General features: G+C 52.4%; 1 protein-coding gene, 1 long non-coding RNA gene and 1 other non-coding gene across 3 annotated transcripts in view; 1 reads left to right on the forward strand and 2 right to left on the reverse strand.

The window, feature by feature from the left end:
- LOC122680773 (proto-oncogene tyrosine-protein kinase receptor Ret-like) overlaps positions 1 to 527 on the reverse strand; it is a 49,748-nt gene extending 49,221 nt beyond the window's left edge. Inside the window, 1 exon segment of the mRNA XM_043882451.1 lies at positions 194 to 527. The gene's annotated coding sequence lies outside the window, so the exon portion shown is untranslated.
- Positions 139 to 23,603, forward strand: LOC122680774. Its single transcript, XR_006336782.1, has 6 exons — positions 139 to 205; positions 704 to 789; positions 2,497 to 2,566; positions 22,414 to 22,565; positions 22,796 to 22,951; positions 23,486 to 23,603. It is a non-coding gene; the product is annotated as an uncharacterized LOC122680774 (long non-coding RNA).
- TRNAE-UUC lies at positions 17,016 to 17,088 on the reverse strand. The gene has a single exon. It is a non-coding gene; the product is annotated as a tRNA-Glu (tRNA).
- Positions 23,604 to 26,156: the final 2,553 nt, after the last annotated feature.

Here is a 26,156-nt window from a genome sequence, read left to right on the forward strand (position 1 = left end):
TGTGCTCGGGGCTCGGAGCACATGACTGAGGAGGGGAGGGCGCGGGCTGCGCACGAGGCGAGAGCAGGGGCGGGGCGGGGCAGTGAGGGCGGCGTGGTGGGGGGGGGGGCGGAGTGGCGGGGGGGCGGGGCCAGGGTGCGGAAGTAAAGGCGGGGCGCCGGGTACCTCCCCAGGCGATCCCTGGTGCGCTTACCCCAGGGCGAGGGTTAGTAGACCAGAGCCGGACGCGGGGTGCAGGCCGGGCGGGGCACGAGTAGGGGCGAGGTGCGGGGTCCGGGTACCGGCCTGGCAGCCGCAGCCCCAAGCCGTGCACCTCCGCACGCACAGTCACTCTTCCTCAGCCTGTGCGCCCTCTCGCTGTCTCTGCGCTTCGACCTTCCCTGCCGCCCAGAGAGGGCAGGGAAACCAGGCGGGGATGCGGATTCTGGGCGGACTGGCTGGGAGTGAGCCGGAAGGGACCTGCAGACCAGGCAGGTGCCCCGCCTCCAGGCTCCGGGCACGGGCGCATCCTCCGCCATTTCGCGGAGGGGGGAGGTGCGGTGGGTGCGCGGCCTCTCTGGCGGCCGAAGGTGGGAGGAGGGGAAGAGCCCCCGCGAGGGACCCTGAGCCGGCGCCTTCTGTGCACTCCAGGGGTGCGCCTGGTGAGTGGCTTCTGTAGTCCCTCTGGGGGTGTCCTAGCGTTAGTTTGTGAACCCCTCTTTAGGACTGGTCCAGCCAATGAAAACAGGGATCTGACCGGGCACACCTTTCAAAGAGACCTGGAGCCAGCGTTAACGGAATGCTTGGAGGGTAATACCCTTTCCCCCCCCCCACACATTAGAGTTCTTAGGATGTGGGGCTGACAGGGTAGCAGAGCAAGTAACAAGAAGGAACTGGAGCCCAAAAGAATTTAATTTTTGCACCAAGAAATGATGCCTATAAACACATCTGATACTAAAGAGGGAAGACTCTGGGTCCCTAACATGGGAGGTCCTGGGGTGAGGGGGGAGGTGAGTACTAGGCTCCTGTGGGAAAAGTCCACTGTTCTCCTCCCACCTCCCAGCTGCCTTTTGAGGTCTGGCCCCCACCAGGGCACAGAGGAATGGGATGCACATGGGAGCTTGGGGTGGGAGGATCCCAGGTCCCTAGGCCTGAGGTGCCCCTATTTCAGGGTCTTTTCTTCCTGCTGTGCACAGAGCTGCGCCCTCCTGCCTGGCTGAGCTCAGAGCTGAGTAAGAGCTGTGCACATCACTGCAGATATGAAGTCAAAGTGAAGTCACTCGCCATGAGGAGGAGGAGCTGCCGAGACAGGCTGGCTGGGGGCTCTGCCCCCTGAGATGTCCAAGCCAGCCTGTTGGCAGAAGGCCAGGGCACAGTGCTATCAGCTCAGGAGAGCCACCCTGCGGCCACCAGACCTTATGTTGCCTGCCTCACCCTCCCAGGGCTTCAGGCTCTTGGACATCTGGGGCTGGAGTTGGCTGTGGGGGATTCCCCTGGGTGTGGGCGAGCTACCTCTGGTGCTAATAGTAACCACCAAGGCTGAGCTGCTCAGGCCTGTGCACAGCGAAGGGACCTGAGTTAGGAAGGGAGATCCCAAGAGAGACTTCTTTGTTACACACAGACTTCTGTGACAGGAGGATGCAGAATGAAGGGGGGTGGCCTGGTGCATTCTTTCCAACTGGCCCCACCCTTGTGGAACTGCCCCAGCCAAGCCTTGGCTGACACTGGTCAGGCCGGATGTCCAGTCGTGCTCTGGGTGACCACCTCAAGGGCCCACTGGACACTGTGCTCCTGCCTGATCCCCTCAGGCCCTTCCACTCCTTCCCCACCACCACCCTTGGGGGTCTTGAGAGGACATCTAAGACTATGGTGGGGGTATTGCCTTCTTCTTAGAAAAAAGTCCAGGGAGCCTCCTATGTGTAGTTTTATCCCCGTCTGTGTATGTACACATGTATGCATGAGCATATACCTGTGTCATGTGCAGGACACGGATGTACACTCGCCCCCATGTGTATGCCCAGAGACCTGACCAGATAATCATCTAGGAGAGGGCAGAGGTGAAGCGTTGGGCTTTCTGGCCTTGGGTCCTGCATATCTATGAGACCCCCATGAGTCCCAGACAAGGCCCATCTCCACCAGGAGGCCTGACATCAACTCTTTGCCCCAGTCACCCTTCCATGGGCCACCCCAATGGAGTTGTTTTTCTCCTCTGAATTTCTGGCCCCACCTTGCTCTTTTCCCTTCCTTCCTCTGTTCTTCCTTTTCCTCCCTTGCCTGCTTCCCTCCCTCTTCTCTGGAAGAATCTCTTCTCCATTCCTCCCCACAGCACAAGAACCAGGCTAGCTGCATCACTGGGGCCTTGGGGTCTTCATCATGTACTAGAACATGGGAGTAATAATACAGTAACTACCTGGCAGTGCTGTGAGGCTGAACCCAAATGAAGCTTTGACAGAATCAGCACTGTTTCTGGTTGTCTAGAAAATGAGCTTTTTTTTTTTTTTTTGGCTCTTCTTCCAGGGGTCCTCTAAAGTCCAAGGTGCTGTCTGGATGTTAGGCTGGGGGCAGTGACCTGGTGTGAAGGTTGCAGGTAGGCTCTGAGTTGTATCGAAGCCATCTCTCTCTGGTCTGTGTGACCTCAGCATGTTTGCAACATCTCTGGGCCTCAGGAAAGCAGAGCTCTCTCCCTTTAGGTGCCTGAGGACAGGTGAATCCGAGGCAATGGGCAGGAGCTGTCCTTGTTATCACTGGTTCCCGTCAGCTGTGGAAGCTGAGCTGAGGCAAGAGTGGTCGGTGGACCTAGCTCAGGTAGCACAGAACACAGGTGACCCCTAAAACGGGCTGTCTGCTGCCCCAGCTCTGGCTTCCCACCTGCACAGGTAACAAGTCACACCTGCATGGGGCTGGCAGCCAATGATACCAGCCTGCAGGAGCCAATGCCTGTCTCCAGCCCTCCCCACAGGACCTACAGCTTTCTCAGTGGAAGGAGAGAGAGCCCTAGAACCCCAGAGTCCTCTTTGCCACCGCAGCACTTATCTGAGCATGTAATTACACATTCGGGAGTGGTGGGTTGATTTCTGCTCATACCTCACCCAGGCTTTGGGGGCTTTGCTCACATCAAGTCCCCAGCCCAAGGGTACCACTGGCTGGAGACCACTGGAACCTAATGGGGCCTCAGGCCTGGCAGTGCCTGCCTCTTGCCTCAAGGACACCAAAGAGAAGGACTGACCTAGCTTACAAGCAAGCCATAGCAGTAACAGGGAGCTCGAATTGGCCAGTCCAACAGGTATGACCTGAATGCTCTTTAGAAAAAACATCTCCCAGGGCAGTTTCATAATCTGCCTTGTAATGCAGATTTAGACAAGTTTTTACGAATGCACTTTTTAAAATAGGTCTTAATGGATCCTTTGCAGTAGTTACAGCCCATTGTGTAAATGCAAACAGAAGGTTTTTTGAAAACATGTATTATTGATCAGAAAGGCAGCAGCAATTAGAAGCCAGTATGTCATGTCATTCAATACACACTTCCTATACAGTCCTGCTTGTGCTCATTCATAACTTTCTGACAAATTATCCTGTCACTGGGAAGCCTTTTCTTTTCCCTTTTGCTTCTAGAAGCAAAGGCGAACCTCTCCATCAGTTATTAGCTAGAGGTGAATGAAAAATTAAGCTTACCTTTACCATCACAAAACCTATTTATGAATTCTCCAGTTTCCAGACTGAAATGACAAAACCTTCAGGTAAGATGGATGATGCCTCTCGATTTGTTCTGTGGCCCACAGTGGAAAAACAAAACAAAACTGGTGACAGGTAGCATATGCTACCTGTCATGTTCAGGTGGGCAGAATCACAAAGCCAGGGAGGTCTGCCTTGTGGCAGGGTTGCTTAGCCAGGGTCTACAAGGAGGGGCCTTGAATGTCCCTCCCTGGTCATGTAACCTAAAATGATCAACAAGCATGAAGTTGAGCCTTGTTTTTGCTCAAAAATTCACATCCGAGTCTGTATTTCACCTGATCTGCACATTTACCATTTACTCTTCTTGAAAAGTTCATCTATTTAATAAATACTTGCTGGGCACTATTTTCCCAGCACCCTTTTCAAACTACAGTGAGCTAAGCCAAGACCCTTCCTTTGGGGTGCTTCTCAAGGACAATCACCAACACATAAGGTACAGACACACAGAGCATTCACAAGTGACCCCAGATGGGGAGGGGCATGGGGCAGGGTGTCTGTCAGGGCGGATGTCCCGGGGAGTTGACTTTGGGCAAAGAAGACAGAGCTCTGGGGATGGTGCTGCCCACAGGGAGTGGGGGAAGTGACAGGGTGGGCCTTGGGGTTTCCTCTGTTGCCCCAGCAGGGATAAGGGGTCTTTGTCTCCCCATGAAGCACCTCCTTGGCAGCCTCACCTCACCCCTCTAGAAGGTGCAGTTCTGGTCTCTGAGAGGGTTACAGCCTGCAGGATTGGCAGAGTGAATGCTCTGACCCAGGCAATCTTTAGGAGTGGAAAATGTCTGCTGTGTTCTTGGTGTGCTGACAAATAGGAAGTCCATTGACTTAATGTCCTGTAATGGCTTCTGAGGCCTCCTTGCCCAGGATGGGGTGGGTGCAGCTCCAGGCACGGTGTGCTGCTTCTACATCCATCTCAGGCCTGCGGGTGCTGAGGCAGTGTGTGTGGGGGGGTGCCGCCATCCCTGGAAAGGAGGGGGAGGGGGGCTGGCCACCTGCCTGTGGGAGGGCATAACCTGTGTGGCTCCCCCAGCCACCTGTGCTTACAGACAAGCCCGCGAGCAGCAGGGCACTGACTGACCCCCGTTCTCCCCACCCCAATCCAGGAAGTGCTCCTAAAGACCTTGTTCAGTGATGGCAGCAGCCCCAGGTGGCCAGGGGAGGTGGGGAGTGCTGTCTCGGGTAGATCTAGGGTGCCACCATTGCTTCCTCTCTAACACCTCCCTAAAGGTGGCTATCTGAACCTAGGTGCATGGTTGGGAGGTAGCTCCCAGCTCTGCTGTAGACACCTCACCCAGCCCAGGTGGGCACCCCTCAGCACCCCTGTTTGCTGAGAAGCTGGCCAGCCTGGCCTTCATCCCCAGTGCTGTCCACAGAATGTTCTGTGATGGTGGTAACTTCCTCCTCTGTTCCATCCAATGTGAGGGCCACTAGCCAAGTGTGGCTGTGGAGCACTTGAGATATGGATGGTGCGACTCAGGAACTGAATTTACAATAATGTAAAATCAAGTAGTCATACATGGCTATGTACTTATTGGGCATTGATGCTCTAAGAAACACCTTCCCGGCTTTACCCTGGGGCTCCTGGGGGGCTGGGCAGGCTCCTAGCCCAAACCTCCCCCGCTGTGGGGAGAGCAGAGAAACCAGAGCCTGCTGAGTCCCAGTGGGCTGTCTGATCCAGCAGCTTCCACTCTGTTTCCTGGTGGATTGAAAGTGCCAGAGCCCCCACCCCCACCCTCAACAGCAGCAGTCTTGCTGGGGTTCCCCCTGGGCACACTCTCTCTCGTCCTGGGGAATCTTCTGTTCCCCTGCAGACCCAGCACCAAGCCTGACCACGTCTACTGAAACCCCTGCCTCCTGTAGGCAGAGTGGGCGTTGGAGGGCCCTGTTCTCAGGGGCCTCTTTGGAAAGGGGCTGATGAGCTCATGCATGTTAATATGTTGTGATGAAGGGCTGTCAGGGGACTCTGTGCAGCAGCCTGAGACCCAAGGGCTTGCTTGCTGGGGCTGGGAGCTCAGCATCTAGCCCCTCTCCAGGGCCTACCTCCCTCTGCTCCCGAGCCACCCTGCCTCCAATGGTCTCAGACTCCCTACGTGTTCTGTGGCCACTGACCTCCACTGGCTGTTCCTTCTGTCTTCCTGCCTGCCTCTGGCCCCCTCTGTTGTTCAACTCTTAATTGTCACTCAGAAGTCTGGGCTCCAAGATACCACTCTCCCTAGCCAATACTCAGATGCTCCATCTAAACAATTTGAAGGGAACCCAGTATGCTTCCTGGGTTTCCCTGGTGGCTCAGTGGTAAAGAATCTGCCTGCGTTGCAGCAGTCGCAGGAGACGTGGGTTTGATCCCTGGGTTGGGAAGATCTTTGGAGGAGGATATGGCAACCCACCCCAGCAACCTTGCCTGGAGAATCTCACAGACAGAGCAGACTGGCAGGCTACAGTCCATGGGGTCGCAAAGAGTTGTACCCGACTGAAGCAACTGAGCACACACACACACACACACGCAGTGTGCTTCCTGTTTTGTTTTTGTTTTTGTTGTTGTTTTGGCCATGCCCTGCAGCATGTGCGAGCTTAGTTCCCCAACTAGGGATCAAACCCATATCCCCTACATCGGGAGCATGGAGTCTTAACCACTGCACAGCCAGGGAAGTCCTGCTTCCTGGTTTAACTGTGCTGGATTTATCTCCCGGCCCTCTCCATGGGGACATGATGAGGACTCAGGGTGCTAGTTGGATGACCTGCTGTGAGGAATGGCCCTGGAAGCTAAGAAGACAGCCTGGGCAGAGGCACAAGGTGCATTCAGGAGGCAGGAGGTAGGGCAGGGCCATCTGCTGTGACAGCATCAGTCCTTACCGGTGCACACTCACACCCCTCTGCCCCCAACTCCCTCTGGGCTGCCTCCTTGGTGTGAACAGAAGCCTGTTGAGTCTGTAAACATCAGTGGAAAGGGTGACAGGAGCAGGGCTGGAGCCGGAAGACAATTCACAGGGAGGGAACAGGAGGCCCCAAATAAATCATTCAGGGCCTGACATTTGGAGCATTTGAGTTTGAGACCAAACACAGATGCCCTTTAGATAAATACATTCTTGAGACGTGTTCCACAGGAGAAGTTTATGACTTGAATAGGTTTTTAGTGTCAGATGAGCATCAGGAAGTGTTTTGTTGAGAGACCTTCTCTTAAAAGCTCAGAATCCTTCTCCTCCCTCTGGCCCTTTAAACAGAAGGATACAGGGATCCTCAACAAGGGGAGCTTCTCTTTCTCCAGGTTCCCTGGGGATTGGCCCTGGGCTGGGATTGCTCAACTGAGGAAGGTTCTGGAAGGTTCTGAAGACCTCAGTGCTCCAGGCCAGCAGGGTTGGGGGTGAGGGTCTCTCAGGAAGCTGATTTAGAAGCATAGAAGCACCCTCCTCACTCAGAGCAGCTCTCCCACTCCCCACCCCCAATTCCTCTCTCCACAGAGGTCCACAGGAATGAGAAGGGCTCTGTGTGGAGATCGTGGGTCCCCCTCAAGCCTACAGAGGTTGGCAATTTTCTGTGGGTTGGAAACTTTACAAAGTTCCCCCACGCTGAAGCCCAGGAATACGAAGGAGCTGGGCTCACTGCAGGCCCTACGCCAGAGAAAGGAGACATGAGGAGAAGGTCAGATGCAATCATGTCTGGAAGCTTCTCCCTTCTGGCTTAGAGACAGGCCCCTACCTGCCCATCCCGGGCTCTGTCCCAGGACCTCCAGGGAGCCCTGCGGCTGCTCTCTGCCCAGCTCCAGCCCGGACACCAAGTAGCCACTGGTGGGGCTGCTTCTACTACCCTGTGTGTGCTGCTCAGCCCTTGCCCTGCCCCCCAAGACAGGGGCTGCATTGTGAGGGGTGGATGCAGTTGCAACCTCTGCGAATTGTAACCTGTCCTTGAATGAGGCTACCATGGAAGAACTCACCACAGATTGTCTGTGCTGTGACTCAGCCACACAGGGAGGCCCCCTGGCTGAGCCAGGCAGAACTTGGGCTTGTCTTTCCACCACACGTGGGTGTGGGTGGGCTGGGGGCACACAGGAAGGCCTAGGACCTGGCTCACGGAAACCACATGGATGGAACTGAAAGGAAGCCCATGTGAACTTTGTGGGCACAGCAGTCCACCTCCTAGTACAGCTGTGAGATGAGCACTCAGGTGGTGGGGGATGGGAGAGAAGGGACCACTGTGTCTGTGCTGTTCTCCACACAGGACATCTCCCGGGGGCAGGAGAAAGGTTCTAATCAATCAATACACCAAGACTCCACACTGATTTCAGGGAGGGCCCCTCGTTTCCCTTAGGTGACTTCTGAGGACACCCGGAACCACATTTTCAACCACTCCTATAACTGAGAAACTGCTGTAACTGAGAAACTGAACCTCGGCTTTTCCACGTCTGTGGATAATTCTGCCCTCCCACTCCGCCCCTCCATCTCCCACCCCCTAGCAATGGCCCTCAGAGGCCTGTCTCAGACCCTCTCTTTGCCCCAGATCCCTGGGGTCTCGTGGAAAGCTGATTCAGAAGCTTAGAAGCATCCTCCTCACTCACAGCAACTCTCCTTCCCCTCCCCAACCCCCCCCCCCTCCTACCCACAGGAACCTGATGGCTGGTCTACAAGATGTATTTATCTAAATGGCCAGATCACTCCCTGTCCTAGTCATTTCATTCATGGCTGTGTCAGGCAATGAATGAACAGGGAGACTGATGCAGAGAGGCCGGGACTGAGCAGGCACCTGGGTGCCTGCTCTCCTCCCTACCCCCGCCCCGGGGCCCCGAGCTTACCTCCTTCGCTCCTGGGACTTGCCCAGACCCTCATCAGGAGTCCACCTCAGGGATGGAAGAGAAGAGTTTGGATGAAGCACCTATGATCTTCTAAAGCTTCGCTCCTGCCTCATAATTGTTTCCTTACAGGATCCAGACGCTTGGATACAGCTGATTCTCTAACACCATTCACAACCTTTTTTTGTTTTCTTCACGGTTGTCTTGGAAGCAGCTGCCCACAAATGCAAGCAGCCTTCGTCTTTGGGGGCTCCTGCGACCTTGCCTATGGTGGGGGGCAGGAGGGAGTGACCTCTGTTTTATTTCCCAGGTGGATACCCAGGCTGCAGAGGGGCTTTGCCTGGTTACCCATTTGTATCTGTAATTTATCAGCAATCTCAAAATCCTAAAGGTTGAATTATGCATGTCTGACCCCTGGAAGAAAAGCTGAGTGAGGTTTCCCTGGGAGGCAAAGCTCTGAGGCCTGAATCATCTCTCCTAGAAGAGGAGGCCGGCCTTGAGTGAGCACAGTGGGAATGGCTCATGGCTGTGGAGAACCTACATGGGGGCAGCCCTGGACTGGAGCTTCTAACTCATTCAGGGTCACAACACCCGCCTGGGTGGGAGCAGTGCCCCATTTTCCAGGCAGATTGCTGAGGTGCAAACCCAGCTGTTCCTTCTCTGGGCTTCTTGCCCTCACTTCACTGTTGGTTTCCAAATTCTAGTGCAAGGCTGGTCAAACACACTGTGAGCCTGCCCCCCAGGTTCTAACTCTGGGTGTGGGGGTAGGGTGACACATTGTCCTCGGGACTAGATCCCTGGGGCTGCTGATGCCGCTGGTACCCGGCCCACTGGGTGGGGATCAGCTGCCCAGAGCATGGTGCAATGGGAGAGACACAGGTGAGGATCTCAAAATGGAAGGTGCCTGCTTCACTCTGCTGCTCGCACGCCCTGTTCCCAGTGAGCCTCCCCTCCTCTGTGTCTCCTCCCTTTCTGCAGCCTCCATCTGCCCCTGGCTGATGCCCATGGCCCTGGCTTTGCTGGGAGCCCACCCAGAACTCACCTTCTCTGCTCCTCTTCAGGGACCCACCTGTGTTTGCAGACAGCTGTCTCCTCCTAACACCCGTTTTTTTCAGCTGGGTCCCTCATGGGAGACTCAGACCCGACTGAGTCCACTGGGTGATCCAGCACACTCACTGTGCAGGTAAAGGGTGGTCATCTCTTTGTTTTGGCTGGATTCTACTGCCATCCAACTCTTGCATGGGGTGGAGCTTCAGAGAGTCTCCAGCAAACATGATTCTCTCATCTGCAAAGCAAGTGGGCTGTCACCATCACCCAGAACATGCCTGCTCCATTCCTCTGCAGGGACACACCTGTATTTGCAGACAGCTTTCTTCCCCTAACACCCATGTCTTCAACTGGGTCCTCAGAGCAAGACGGTTATTGCCATCATCCTGATGACCACGTGTTTGGCTCTCGGGGACCTGGTCTCTGCCAAGCCATGGTCCCTTGACAGAGGCTAATTCAGGTCCTGTGCATGGCCAAGGGGGACTGGGGAAAAAGAGGAAAGAGAGGATGCCAGGGGACTCTGCCCCTTAGTCAGAGGCTCACAGGCCCCTCCAGACAGCGCATATACATGGCAGTGGTGGTGCTGGCAGCAGTGACTCTGGCTGGCCTGTGCATTGTTATTTCCAAAGACCGAGTCTTTGAAGCAAAGGAATTTTCATTCCTTTTACATTAATGAAAAAACTTGCAACCAGAGGAAGCACCCCACTAAATGACTGATGCTCCACAAGATACGCACTGTTCAGAAATGTCTCCTAGTCAATGAAGAAGTCAGTGGAATAAATAGTCAGTGGAATAAAAAGTAATCTGGCTACTCTAGGAATTAATATAAAAATATCAGATGCAGGATTTATAAGGGATGCCACCTCCAGCTAACCCTCCCTGGGTTAAATACCCCGAGGATGATGATTTACATCCTGTGCTGCAGGGCTCTGCCAGCATAATCGATAGGGGTGAGAAATGGGGCCACCCGGCCATGCTTGCCTGCAGGGCTGGGGAGGGGAACTGAGGGGGCACAGGGCAGCCCTGCAGGCTGCTAGGAGCAACAACCCACTTGAGCTGTCTGTCCTTTCTTCCCCTTCCTCTGCCTCACTGGTGAGCTCCAGACCCGTGGCCCATGTGTTTCTGGAAGCCTGGGCCATGGTCCCACTGGTCCTCACCCCTATGCCCAGCTCCTCCAGGCCTACAGGAGGCGGCCTAGGGAGAGGAGGGCAGGGCAGGCTGAGCCAGGTGCTGCCAAGACCAGAGCAGTGGGACCCGCACCCCAACCCTGGAAGCCTGGGCAAACCTCCTGACAGTAAGCAATCACACAGCCATCTTTGCTCTGCAAGAATTACTGTCCCCAAGTCTTGGTTTAGGGTGAAACTTGCCTAAGCAACTATTTATTCCCACTGTCCCAGACTTAGGATCTGCTGTTGGATTTAAGCCCTTGTTGGGCATTCCTGGGGTGCTTCCCTGAGGGAGCTCCAGGCTGGGGCTCGTGCCCGGAAACAGATGGGCCTCACTGCAGCTACAGGGCTGGCTTCCCTGCTGTGCTAGGTGAGATGTGCATCATCCCCACTCCTCCATGGTGAGGGCTATGCCTGCTCAGTTTTGCCCCAGTGTGCACCAGCCACACTTGGCGGGGGCTGGGCAGTGGGTTGGACCAGCCGGTGTCAGGGCCAGCCAGGCTGCCCCTGGGGGGTGGAGCGGGGGGCAGAGGAATATCCTGTCATCTGGCCCTTGATGTTGAGGCCCCGGAAGAGGCGAAAGCAAGGAAGACAAAGTGTTTACTTACTCCTCAGCCCCTCCCTGCCAAGCCTCCCATGGTCCCTCAGCCACACTCTCTACTCTGGAGTTGCAGCAGCTGTTGGGGGAAGGGGCACCAGCCTCTCATCATGCACTGCCCAGCCCTCTGCTCTAGCATTAAGCCTAGTCATTGCCCTTCAGGAGTGTCATCTTCTTCTCTGACCATCCAGCCCTCAAGGGAAATTCCTGTAGGGCTGGCAGTGAGGAAAGTCTGCGGGAAAGAGAAACTAGGGTTCCTTGTTCTTGATCCCACAAGAACCTGGCCCTTCCCCGGGAGGCCTACTGGTGTCTCCTTAGCACATCCACCCTGAGCAGCCTGGCTGAGTGCCCCGGTGTCCGCCACACTTCTGTTCACACCCACACTGAGTGGGCCCAGCACAGGCCTCCATGCCTCATGTGAACTAAAGCCAGGGACAAGTGACCCTGAGCAATCTCAGGGACAGAAAGGCCCAAAGGGACCACTCGGTCTAAGCCTTATCACAGAAAGACTGAGGTTCCACTGAGACTGGCCAAGGCCACAGGGTAAAGCTGGCCTCCTGGCCTGAGGGCAGTGCCCTCTGCCCTCTGCCTGCCAAATCACCCTGATGCTGGTCTAGGCTACTGTGCAGTCATCCTCAGTCCTACTAAAGGGAGAAACATAAACTCAAATACGATTTTCATTGTATCAGGAGTTGAATGGTGTCCCCCCAGATCCATATATTAGAGTCCTGACTCTGTTAGCTTAGAATGTGATCTGATTCAGAAACAGGGTCTTTACAGATGTAATCAGGTTAAAATGAGGTCACTGGGGTGGGCCCCAATCCAATATCACTGGTGTCCTTATAAAAAGAAGGAATTTGGACAGAGTCAGGCCCAGAGGGAAGGTGAGGTGAAGAGACATAAGCTGAGGAGAGAGCCCGTCGAAAGATCCTCCCATCACAGCCCTCAAAGGAACCAGCCATGATTTCAGACTTCCGACTCCAGAACCGTGAGATAATAACAAGCCATGCAGTCACCGGAAACTGATGCAGACTGGAAAGAAGGTCCTGGTAATGAACATAGAGCACTATTAATTTTACTTTTTTTGGGGGGGTGCTTTTGGTGTTTCAGATTTTGCTGTTGTTTAGTCACTAGTCGTGTCTGACCCTTTGTGACCCCATGGACAGTAGCTTGCAGGCTGTTCTGTCCATGGGATTTTCCAGGCAATCATACCGGAGTGGGTTGCCATTTCCTTCTCCAGTTCCAATTATTTGTATGCTTTTAGTTTTCATTATGAATTCACAAACTGGGGTGTATTTATCAACGGTCAGAGACTCAGGAGAGGATGCTGATGGGGAAGTCTGCTCAGTGCATTCCAGGAGCTGAGGCCCTCCTGGGATGTGGGTTCCCAGGTTGCTGGGATAGAGGGCAGAGAATTGCTGGATATGTGTGTGGGCCACTGAAGTGTGAAATGGATGAGGACACTATAGCCCACATTTCCCGCTGTCTTAGTGATGTTTTCTGTCCACACTGATGGCAGTGACCTTGATCAGGAACCCCATGGTGACCCATACAGGGCACCTCCATCCAGCCAAAGAGATGGAAGCAATGGGCTACTGAGTGCTTGCTTGTCCCTTCACATAAAAACAGGTCAGTGTTGTTCTAGTGAAAAGGACTTTGTGGGCATTACTGCTGTAGGCGTAATCACACAATATGAATTCTAAACAAAATCACAGACCCCCATTTGGTGAAACTTATTCCAGGGAATTTCAGTGTATTGTTTGACACCCTGTTGACTCACACTGCTTAGTGCATTTTTGCTCTCACAGCAGCTCTGTCACTACTGGGTTTCAGTGGAGGCTTAAAAAAAGCAATTTCTCTGCAGGCCACAGCTCTAAGATCACAGGAGGGATTCACAGACCTCACAACCTTTGGGAAAATGACCAAATATCAAAACTAATACCAAACATTTTGCTACCAAGAAGACATTTCCCATTAAACAGAAACCCCCAGGGACTTCCCTGGTTGTCCAGTGGTTACAAATTCACCTTCCAATGTAAGGAGTGTGGGTTTGCTCCCTGGTCGGGGAGTTAAGATTCCCACATGCCTTGAAGCAAAATAAGTAAATAAAACAGAAGCAATGTTGTAAATATGAACTTTCCTGGTGGCTCCAGACAGTAAAGGACTTGCCTGCAGTGCAGGAGACCTGGGTTTGATCCCTGGGTTGGGAAGATCCCCTGTAGAAGGAAACGGCAACCCACCCCAGTATTCTTGCCTGGAGAATTCCATGGACAGAGGAGCCTGGCAGGCTACACCATGGGGTCGCAAAGAGTCAGACACAACTGAGTGATTAACACTTCCACTTTCAATGCTGTAACAAATTCAGTAAAGACTTTTTAAATGGTCCACATCAAAAAATCTTAAAAAAATATAAATAGAAACCACTTCCAGGAATGAGACACTTCCTCTCCCACATATGGCAGACCCTCTGGAGTAGCTCTCACTGACCCAAATGTACTAGAGCTCCCCCAGGACAAGGAACTCTGTGTCCACCCATATTCTCAGTCGGTCATCCACAGAGCAGGTGCTGCATCCCTGGGTCAGAGAAATTCAGGGAAGTCCAAGAGATCATCAAGGGCAGCATTCTCACTGTCTATTACTCAATAACAAGCCATCCCCAAACTGTCTTAAAACAACACCGTTATTTCTTTTGCTCACGAGTCTATAACATGGGCAGTCCTCAGCAGGCATATCTTGTCTCTGCTGCACTCCGCTTAGCTTAGGGTGGCTCACAGCAGGACTGGAATCACATGACTTGTGTCATGTAGAATCACATGGACTTCCTCACATGACTGTGTGTGGTGCTGGTTGCTAGCCCAGACCCTCTGCCTTCACTGGAACTGTCCACCAGGGCACAGACATACAGCCCTGTAGGAGCTGGGCTTCCTTAGAATACGGCGGTCAAAGTCGTATCACCTTCTGTATCCTTGTCTCCAAAGTCCCCCTGCATCCCTCCGTCACATTCTATTTATCATAGCAGTCACAAAGTCCAGCCCAATTTCTAGGAGAGGGGAAACAGAATCCATCTCTGGATGGGGGTGGTGGTGGCAGGATTCTGGAAGAGCCGGCAGGACAGAAATATTGCTGTGGTCATTTGCAGCCTGCGACATCCTGGTCCAGAGGTCACACTGGGGAGTCTGGGTCAAGGGGGCAGGTTCCCAATGTGGTCCACCATCAGGAGTTAGGGACAGAGTCCAAAAATGCCTCCCTACTGCTCCTGAAGTGAGTCTGAGCTAACACTGAACAGGCCACACCTGTGTCCCCTTTGGCTCCGTAGGCCCATCGGCACAAAGACCAGCAATAATCCTCTCTCAAGACTCCTCAGCTTCAGCTGTCTGTAATGCCAGGACTCTCTGATCTATGGAATGAGTCATCAGTGGCATCTCCTTCAGCAAATGACCCATTCAAAGGGAAGATTTGTTATGCCTGGGGCATTTTATGAATGTTGTTGCTTTGTCTGGCAAGCTGTGATTCCATTAGGAAAAACAGCCGGCATGAGATGATGCTGCCAGGGCAGATGCTTGGATCGAGGGCACATGGGGGGGACTGGTGGCCTGTACCATGGCTGCTTCCTCCCACCTACCTGAGGGGGACCCTGGGTGCTCAGCTCCTCCCAGCCAAATCATAGAGTGGAGGTTGCAGGCTCAAGCTTGCACTCTACATTTGTGACACCTGTGTGAGACAAAACAACCCTGAGCTGGGCTCCCCTGGACCCCAACACAAGGGAGGAGCTGGCCAGGCTGCAAAGACAGCTGTCTGCACCCAGCACCCAGGCCCATGCCCTGGTCTTCCACTGCCTGGTATGGGTGAGTGTGCACCACCACCTGAGGCCTGTGCACCTGTTCACAGGTGACACTCACCTGGCAGCGACAGGCAGCAAAGGGCTCAGCTTCAGGAGTGCTGGATGCCAGGGGCACACCCTCTCCTCCTTCCCTTGCTTTCCCCATGAGGCCTAGCACAGTGCTGGGCACACACAGGGTCCTGTGGCCTCCTGCTCATTCTCAGAACAGGTCAAGGAAGACATGGACCTCAGGGTCTCTGAGACGGGGCAGAGTGGGCTGTGGCTGTGATGCTAGGCAGGGCTGCTATGAGGACCCCAGAGGGCTGGGGTGGGTGTGTTCCTACCCCTGGTTGGAGTTCCCTCCAAATTCTGGATCAAACTATTGGATCTGAGACTCAGAAGGGACTGCAGCCATCTCCAAGGTCAATGGAAGAAAAGGGAGCACTTGAGTCCTCAGAAAGTGAGGGTCCTGGGCTCCTTGGAGCCTCTTCCACTCCTGGTCTGACCCCCGCATTTCTCTCCTTGTCACTAATCCCCATGGCCCCTCCCAGAGATTCTGTCCAATTACTGAGCCCTTCCTCAGCTGCAAACCCCCTGTCATCAGTGCAGAAAGGGTTCAAAGTGGTGCCTGCCCCAGGGTGGGGGTGAAACAGAGCAGGGTATGGGCGAGGGCTCTGGGAACTGAGTGTGATAAGGACAATCCACGGACATCTCTCTTCCTCTTCCCAACACTGCCCCCCAAATGTTCCTATTCACCCGGCAAAGCTCGACCTTGGGTGGCCCAGTTTTCTGCCTCCCCCGAGTCCTCGCCTGGCTGGAGGAGGTGAGGGAAGCTGTCTGTGTTCAGGACCCTCTCTCCACAACAGTGGTCTCAGCCACCCTGGTTGCTCGCTCCCTGTCTTCTGTGCCTCCGCAGCCCTCACAGCCACCTCCCTGGGCCTCCAGATCTCTTAGAAGGACCTACTCAGCCTTTTCCAGTCCGTCTGCACCACCCACTCAGTCACAGCTCCTGAGCCTTGTGCATCGTCTTGCTGCAGCTTGAACCCACTTCTCAGGCTTCCTGGATCACTCCCTGTCAGAACATGCTGGAATGCTCCTCATCTTCAAACCCAAACTCCAAGACCTTGTGCCTATCCCTTATTCCTTGGCTCTTTTTCTGGGGGGAGGAGGGGCCTCATTGCTCGCAGGATCTTTGTTCTCCAACCAGAGATCGAACCTGTATCTCCTGCAGTAGAAGCATGGAGTTTGAACCACTGGACTGCCAGGGAATTCCCTCGGCTCTCTTGACAGGTGTTATCTTTGTAACCACCTCCTTTTCTGGCCCCTGTGGTCCCTGCAGCCCCCTGCAACCCCTGTGGGCCCCGCCCTGCCCTGACTCTGGCTTTGTCTAAGCCTGAAAGCTGAAGGACCTCCACCCAATGGGCCAGAAGTGACCCTCTGCTGTCCACGTACACTCAGCTCCTGGCAGCACTGGACTGCTCCTCCACCTGCCTGCACACCCGCACCCCCTCCTCCGCCCCCATCCCCAGGCCTCTCCTCACTTGGCTTCCTGGATACACCTCCTCCTCTTCTTCATCTGTGTGCCTTCCTTGTCTCCATTACTAAACATGGATGTGTTCACAAAAGATCCCCAACCTGGGCCGTCAGTTTAGCCCACACTGACTCCTCAGTGACCGCATCCAGACCCAGCTTGAAACCCAGTCCACCCCACCCCCAACACTCTCCTCCATCCCCCATCTATTCCCAGCCTCTCCTCCCCACTAAAGTCCACTCACTAAGCTGCCTGCCCTCCATGGACTCTCTGCATGGCCCCCAGAGGGCATCTCAGGTTTAATGCATCAAAAGTAAACTTTTTTTTTTTTTTTTTGTGGCTGTGTCATGTGGTTTGCAGGATCTTAGTTCCCCAAACTGGGATTGAACCAGTGACCTCAGCATTGAAAGTATGGTGTCTTAACCACTAGACTACCAGGGAATTCCCAAAAACAAACTCTTAATTTCCACTTTTCCCATCCCCAAATCTTGCTTGTCCTTCACTTATTCCCATCTTAGTAAAAGGGTTCATATTCACTCAGTTTCTCAGGACAAAGACCAAAGAGTTACAAGTGATTCCCTTCTCTCTTTCATACCTTGAATCTGACCCAACGGCATGTTCTGCTGGGTCTCCAGAACATACTCAGAATCTCATCCGTCTGCGTTGGTCCAAGCTGCTGTCCTCTCCAGGCTGTCACAGTGGCCTCCTTCTCAGGCTCCCACCATTGTTTCATCCCCTTCCCACAGTCCCAGAGGGGTGCTGGGGAAAAACTCAGCCCGTTGCATGGAGCAGGCAGCTGAGGTCCCAACCCCACCAGGGTGGAATCTCAGCAGCTGCACCAGATCACCTGCCCCTGAGCCTGCATCCTGAAGGGTAAGTAGTCCACAGCCAGCTCAGATGGGTGGCTGTCACCCATCTGATGCTCACCCACCAACCTCTGCTCACCCCACCTCCCTGACCTCAGCCTCCCCCTGCCTCCTCCTCCCCTCCCTCTTCTCCTCCTTCTCACTCCACTTGGGCTTCTCCAGCCTGTTGTAGGTGTGTGCTCAATTGCTCAGTCGTGTCCAACTCTTTGCGACCCCATGGACTGCAGCCCACCAGGCTCCTTTGTTCATGGGGATTCTTCAGGCCAGAATTCTTGAGTTGGTTGCCATTTCCTCCTCCAGGGGCTCGTCGCCTCTTAGGGATAGAGCCCTTGTATCCCTTGTTTCCTGCATTGGCAGACGGAGTCTTTACCACTGAGCCACTTGGGAAGTGCCCCGCCCACCCCACGACTGCTCTTCTTTAAATATAGCAAGCCTGTTGGTACTGGGGACTCTGCACTGGCTGTCCCTTCTATCTGGGAGATGCTTGCCCTTGACCTCTCCTTCACTTTGCCCAGATGTTGGCTCAGATGTTCCTCAGTGGCCATGCTCTAAGAAGCAGTCTCCCATGCTCTCCCTGCTCCACTGGGCTTTCTTTAGAATCCTGTTATGTTTGCATGGTTATATTTGTTGGTGTGCTTTGCACGTGCATGTATGGGTTTACATGAATGTAAGCTTCCAAGAACAGGGAGTTTGCTCTTTTGTGTCCCTAGTGCCTAGAATAATACTTGGAACATAGTAGATGCTCAAATAGCTGTTGATTAACTCAGTAAATGAGATGATGTTGCATCCACATCAGGACATGTGGGTTCCTGGGCCTTCCCAATAGCTGTGTGCTATTCCACAGGTGGACATGCTCAGGTTTAATTATCTGGCCCCTCACTTGAGGACATTTATCATTCTTATTCTTTTGCTACAATAAACAAAGTTTCATTGCACATCTTTGTACACCCATCTTTGCATTTATGTGTGAATATAGTGAAAAATCAACAATTACAGGCTCTGCACTTGCTGGATCAAGGAGTGTGTGCATTTAAAGCTTTGGTAGATAATCCTAAATTGTCACCCAAAAATATTTTTTACCAAATTATGATTTTTGAATTTTTAAAATATTTGAAAATCCATATGTCAAAGAATGAATTAGCCTCACTCCTTTAAAGAGCTCTTGAAACTGAGATCAGGCTCTGCGACTGAGTGTCATTTCACAAGGGTGAGACTGAGTCTCAGGGAGGGCATAGGGACTGTCATTCCTTGGCCATGGCCATGGTAGTCAACACACTCCAGCCCTGGGGTCCCACACCCTAGCCTCTTTCACCCTTACAGAAATCAGCCTTCAGTGCCTGTCACTGGCTGACTTTGGGAAAATTTAAGGACAGTCACTGAGAGTGGAGGGCTGTTATTATTCTGTATTGTCAGGAACTTCCTGAAGCACCAACCCAATAAGGATCTATTCAATGCTGGCTATGTGCTGCAACAGTGTGGACACAGCCTTCAACAACCCAGAAAAGCTTGGCCTTCAAAGAGCTTGCAGGGCATTCAAGGAGACAGATAATGAACAGGAGAGTACGTCAGATGGGAAGGAAGGATATGAGAAAGCCAAACCAGCAGAAACCATATGACTGCCAGTTTCAGACAGGGCTTCAGGTCTTCACACCTCTGAGTTCTCACACTCTTGTGCAGCTCCCTCCCTCCAAGTTTGAACTGGACCTGGGACTTTCTTTTAATGACTAGGAAAGGCAGAGTGATGGGCTGGCACTACCAAGACTAGGTTACAAATGCCTGTGAGGGGACTTCCCTGGCAGTCCAGTGGCCAAGACTCTGCACTCCCAATGCAAGGGGCTCAGGTTCAATCCCTGATTTTGGAACTAGATCCCACATGCTGCAACTAAAGATTTGGCACAGCCAAATTACTTAATTAAAAAACAAAACAAACGTCTGTGAGTCTGTCTCACTGGCACGCCCTCCCTTTCCCCTTGCTCACATTGATGTTTTGAGCAGCACAGGAGGGCCCATGTGCCAGGGACTGAGGGCAGCCTGGGAAGAGACAATTACTGCCCACAGCCTCATAAGACAGCCTTATGCAGACCCAGCCCTGAAAGGACCCCAACCTAGCTTGCCTGAAGTTATGAGAGACCCAGAGGAATAACAAGACCACACCCATATTCCTGACCCATAGAAACTGTAAGATAAACATGCAAATACTGTCTTTAAGCTTCTACGTTTTGGGCTAACTTGTTACTCAGCAATAGCTAACTCACACAAAGGGGAATAGAGAGTGCCAGGGAGGTGATGCAGTTTAAAATAGGATAGGAGGGAAGGAATTATTTGAGAAGACTTGAAGAAGGGGGAGACTGAGCCTTGGGATTCCAGGGGCAGAGTTGGATTTTGGATGGCAGTTACAAGGGTGGCTGGAATAGAGTGAGAGGGGCAAGAGGCAGGGGCAGGAAAAAGATGGATGGAAGGATGTCACGCTAGCATTTTTTTTTTGACCCTGAACTTGGGCAAAGGGGGATTTTAAGACTTTGAGCAAATGCACATTTCAACAGGGTCCAGGTGGGTGATAGGTTTAAGGGAAGGTGGAGGGTAGCAGGGAGATGGCCAGAGGTGTCAGGTCCCCAGTTTACATGAAAGGTGAACATAATAATAGACGTAGGGTGTGAGGGAAGAGTTCCTACATCTAAGAGGTGGGGTGTAGGGGGCAGGTTTGGGGAAACCTGGCGGTTGGGGTTCACAGGCCCAAGATGCCTGTCCGACCTTGAGGCGGAGGGCTGAGCAGGCAGTTGGGTCAGGCAGTGTGTACAGTATTTAAGGCCACAGGACAGGAGTGAGCGTGGGGGTAGGTGAGGAGAGGACCAAGGGGTGGGAGTGAGGCAGGGAGTTTGTAGTCCAGCCAAGGACAGCATGGGACCAAAGTGCTGGGTTACCGAGAGTTGAGGCTGAGCACTGACTTAGCAACTGGGACGGTCAGTGTAGAGTGAGTCCAACAGAGGCCTGTCTGAAGGACGAGGAAGTAAGCATATTTGGATCTGGTGGGAACAGACACAGTGTGTCTGCAGAGGGACACACTCAGGACACAACATCAAGGGAGGGAGTGGGAACCAGGCCCAAGACAGGGAGAGGGCAACAGCCCTGGGAGCTGGTGGGGAGTCAGGGCATCTGGTCCTCGGGAAATTCCAAGGACCCGGGTGCCCCTGCAGTTCATGCCTGCCCCCGGCCCCCCACCTCACTAGCAGACTAGTTACCCTGGGGGTATCAGCAGGGCTGGAGATAAACTGGGCAACTGCCTTCGGAATTTCCTGACCTGGATGAGGTTCAGCCTTTAATCTCATGTTGTATCTATAGCCTTGTCTCATGTGGTTTGTGAGAAGCTGGGGAAAAAAAAGAAAAGGGCTGATAAGCTTCACAGAGGGGAGGAGAGGCCAACCCAAGACGTTTTGAGTGAGCTCCAAGGTGCCAGTGAGGGGAAGGACAGAGACTCAGGGGGCATGGGTCTGAGCTGAGGGTGCAGCCAGGGGATGCCGAGTGTGCCAGGCTGCAAGACCAGCCCCGGTCAGACACCCGCTGTGGGGCTGGACTTCCCAAGCCTGTTTCTCCATCAGACAAATGGCGTGCCTGGGAACACCACCTCACAGGCTGTAGAGCAGGAGCAGGAGGTGGGCAGGGAGGGACCTTGTGTCCTTCTGGGAGAGGGACTCAGGTGGCACCAGTGGTGGGGGGTGGGGAGAGTGCCCTGGAAAGTCGAAGTGTTGCTCTGTGTGATGGGTGGGAGGGTGGTGCAAAATCGTATCTGTGAAAGTATAAACCTACCACTGAACTGAGGAAAAATGCCGTCTGAAACAGCATCTGCTTCCCTTCCTCTTTGTCTGGGCCCAAGAGGATTTGCTGCCTCTCAGGGGCCAAGAAAGCAGGTAGGAAGAGCAGGATGCGAGGGCTGGATGTCTTGACAAATTGAATTTTCCTTCTTTTCTGGCCTCCTGGGGGAGATATTGTGTCCTGCATTGATGCAAATGTGTTCAAAGTGCACTTTCCACAGACTCAGAAATAACGAGCTGCCTTTCCGCTGAGGCCTGGGACCATGGCAAGGACCCTTTTGCTGAAGGTGGCCCGTGGCTGGTCACAGAATCTGTGGCTGGCACAGCGGCAGAGTCCAGGTGCCATGATGGGTGAGCCAGGGGAGCCTGCAGAAGGCATGCAGAGAGCAGCAACCCCAGGAAGCATCTAATATACTCCTTTTGCTGTGGGGAACCAGGGCCCAGAGAAGGCACTGAGCTGCCTGGGGCAGGCAGGGAGTCCTGGGCACCTGGCCTGCTTCTCCCTGCCCCACCCTCCAGGCCGTCTCAGACCAGGTTTGCTTCTGGGAAGGAGCAAGGAGCTGTCAGCCAGCAGTTGGTCTTCAGCCAGGAGTTTGGGCTTTGGCCAGGAGTTGGTATTTGTTAAAAGAGATGGAAAAGGTGAAACTGTTATCAAGAGGCGGTATCTGAGGGCTGAGTTCACTGCAGGGTCTCAGGAACTAGATAGCATCAGCCTGGCCTGCTCAGAGGACATGAAGGAAAACTAGGGCAGTCACACATGGGAGTCGCCTACTCTCCAGCTGGCCTGCCCAGTGCTCCTGAGAGCCCGGAAGATGGAAAACAGGTTAACAAGTCCGGGAGGAAATGAGCAGAGATGCCTTTGCTGCCAAGGGCTTGGTTCAGCAACCCGATTGCTTCTGGCTTCCTCACCGGCCTGAGGCTGGTAGTGATGGCCATTTCTGGCAGAAGGATGTCTGGGTTTGAAAGTTGGAAAGGAGTTCTTTGGAAGCCTCGGATCCTGGTCTGCATGGTTCTCAGCTTTGCTGTCTCAAGAAAATGTGGGCTCCCAGGTGGTCCCCATGGCTCAATATTTGCCTCTTGTTTCACAACAGGTGGGCCTCTATTTAGATGGAACCCAAGAGCGGAAGAGGGTTCTGCTGCTGAGAAAACGTTTGGTGAACTTCACTACCCACTCCTGATTCACTGAACATGGTCACGGATATTCCTTTCATGGGATAAAGAAAATAGTGGCAGACTCGGCAAGGTCATTCTTACCTTCCTTTCCCTTATGATCTGCACTAATTGCGGCTGGAAAGCTAATTAAATTCCCAGCCTGTCTTGAACTAAGTGTGGTCAAATAATACAGTTCTAGTAAATGAGATATAATTGGCAGTCAGCTGGGGGGTTCTGGGCAGACTTGTTTTCTTGATTAAAGAGCCATAGGTGGCTGGTATTTCTAATTTTCTCTCCATTTCCCTTTTTCCTGCCTTGCAGGTGGATATGACACCAGGAGTTGTGGCAGTCATGTTGTAACACTGAGGCAGAACACATGAAAAAGAGGCAAAGTCCTTATGGAGACAGGGCTTGACATGGCTGAGCTGTTGAACCTAGGCCAGCAGCTGTCAACTCACAGGCCTCTTGTAATCTGAGGTAAAACCAAGCTTTATTTGTCTAAGCTGTTGTGTTTGGAATTTCTGCAGCTGAAAGCACTGCTGGCTAATGCACACCACTATGACAAAGTATCAGCCAGCATCACAGGTGACAGTGAAACCCTACCTGCATTCCCACTACATTTTGAGATAGGGGTGTGTTCGCTGTAACCACCAAGAATGATAACAATACAAATAACATTTCTGAGTATTCATTACATGCCAACAACTATCCTAAGCAGTTAGCATATTGGCTCATCTGATCTTCCAACAATCCCGTGGGGAACGTTTTACAGGTGTCAAAACTAAGGCACAGAGAGGTTGAGGGAACTTGCTCAAGTTAGTAAGCAGTGAGCCAAGATGTGAATTCAGAAAGTCTGGCTCCAGGATCCATCCTCACAGTCACATGTGATACTCACCCTCTCTCTCTCTACAATTAAGAGTCAGGGGAGACCAGCATAGCCCTGATCGAGGCTTCTTGTCCTGAGCTTCATGGCTGCCTCATTCCTTCCTTTCATGCACTTCTCCGGGGAAGCCAGCTACCTGCTAAAGGAGGGTGGAGAGCCAGGATCAGAGCTGGAGGAACTGCGATCTGAAATGTTTGACAGCCTCGGGCTGGGGCAGCCTTTGGGGCTACTTCACAGACAGCCAAGACCCCTCCTCTGCTCCAGGGCATGTATGAGTGAACACTGTCAATATTTTTTCTCTTCCTTCTCCCATTTCCCAAGTTGATTAACCCCACTTCTGATGAACATCTTTTTCATTTATTTTTAAAGCTACTTTAGTATTCAGTAATGGTGAAGGCAATGGCACCCCAGTCCAGTACTCTTGCCTGGAAAATCCTATGGACAGAGGAGCCTGGTGGGCTGCAGTCCATGGGGTCGCTAAGAGTTGGACAGGACTGAGTGACTTCACTTTCACTTTTCACTTTCAAGCATTGGAGAAGGAAATGGCAACCCATTCCAGTGTTCTTGCCTGGAGAATACCAGGGACAGAGAAGCCTGGTGGGATGATGTCTATGGGGTCACACAGAGTCGGACATGACTGAAGCGACTTAGCAGCAGCAGCAGCAGCAGCAGCAGCAGTATTCAGTAATACTGGTGAGTCTTATAGGATGGGGAGCTGGCTGTCTCTTCTTCACCTATTATCACTTAGAGCATTTTTCTCTTTATTCATTTACTTATTTTAATGTGCTTTGTTGCTGTGTGGGCTTTCTCTAGTCTCAGTAAACCAAGGCTACTCTTTGTTGAGGTGTGAAGGCTTCTCAGTTCGGTGGCTTCTCTTGTTGCTGAGCACAGGCTCTAGGCACACTGGTTCAACAGTTGTGGTGCATGGACTTAGTTGCTCCTAGGCATACAGAATCTTCCTGGGCTAGGGATTGAACTCCTGCATTGGCAGGTATCTACCTGCCTTATCCACTGTACCACCAGGGAAGGGAAGTCCTTACAGCTTTTTTTTCAATTGTGAAGGAAATACATGGCTGCTATAAACCCTTAACATAGTTCAGAAGTGTGTGAAATGCAAAGTATGATTTTCTGCTCCTATGTTTTCAACCTCCAGGGTCTTTCCCCATAACTCAGAAGGATAATGTTGCCTATGAGATTGGAGTGTGTCCTTTTAGTTTTCTCTACAGAAACACAGTCACCTTTGTAAGATGCACATCTCTTATCTTAAATTTTAAAAAAATCAGACTATACATGGCATTTTGTAAATTTCTGCTTCTCCAAAAATAATTCATGGACTTAAATTTGGTTCATTTTAGGAAGGAAGTACTACAATTTCCTTAGTTAACTTTGTGTCCATGGACACTGATTGTTTCCAATGTGTTGCTTTCGTGTACTTGTGTGCTAGTTTGGGTTAAAGGGGTTCCTATAAATGGCACACTTGTGTGCATGTGCACACCTATCACCATCAAACAGGTATGACAGGCATGGCCAAGTGCCCTTTCTCACCCCTGTCCCAGGCCCTCTTCCACTGACTGAGGACAAGAGTGCTCCTCATCCATGCCTTGCTAATCGTAGATACTTTCAATACTTAAAAATGTTGCAAACACCCCATCACAACATGCAGTTCCCTGATCTTGGTTTCTAAATACAGCCCCCACTAAAAGGAACCAGGAACCAAGGCTCCTTGGAGAAATGATTGATTCCAGGGTTGGGGCAGGGAACTTAAAAATGGGCTTAGATGGACTTCCCTGGTGGTCCAGTGGCTAAGACTCTGTGCTCTCAATGCAGGGGGCCAGGGTTTGAGCCCTGATCAGGGAACTAGATCCCATATGCCACAACTAAGACCCAGCATGGCCAGATAAATACATAATTTTTTAAATGGGCTTAGAATAGCTTGCTGTGACAGAAGGTAAGAAAGTAATCAAACTATGATGGGGTGTGTCAAAGGGACACAGGAGCCAACTTGAAGGCTCCCATTGACCCAACTGGGATATTTTGAGCATCAAAATAAGTAATTACAAAAATGAATTATAACCACTAGAATTAAAAAACTCCATGCATCCTATGAGATTGCATGCTTGCTCAGTCATGTTCCACTCTTTGCAACCCTATGTAGCTTGCTAGGCTCCTCTGTCCATGGGATTCTCCAGGCAAAAATACTGAAGTGGATTGCCATTTCCTTTTTCAGGGGAGCTTTCCAATCCAGAGATTGAACCTGCATCTCCTGCAATGACATGCAGATTCTTTACCATCTGAGCCACCTGAGAAGCCTAGTAAAGAAAAAAGGAAAGGCTAGCCTTCACAGTAGAATGTCAGCTAAGAAGTATAGATAGAACTTAGAAAAATTATCATTTGGCAACAATTGTAATGATAACTGATACAGACGAGGATCAGCAGCAGATGAACTTGTTGATTACAAAAGGAAAAGTAGTAACTTGGGGCCTTCCCAAGGCAGAGTGGGGGTCTGGGAGATAAAGTTATAGTAGTCCTTACAGGGGAGGGGAGGATAGACAGAGTTCCAACTTTACATCCTCCTAGTGGATGATTCTGAAAGCTTCTCGGGGGGCCCAGCAGCCCCCGGTCCCCATGATGACCACCCTTCTATTGGACTTTCTCCTCTCTTACTCCTGCCTCCTGCCATCACCTCCCCAACCAACTCCCACCCCAAGTCCTATCTCAGGCCCTGCTTTGGTGGGGACCAAGGCAACCTGCTTGGTGGGCTGCTGAGCCCCAGGGTGTCCATGCAGCTTGGGGAGACCA

This window comes from Cervus elaphus, chromosome 22 (assembly GCF_910594005.1).
Source record: "Cervus elaphus chromosome 22, mCerEla1.1, whole genome shotgun sequence".
Taxonomy (NCBI): domain Eukaryota; kingdom Metazoa; phylum Chordata; class Mammalia; order Artiodactyla; family Cervidae; genus Cervus; species Cervus elaphus.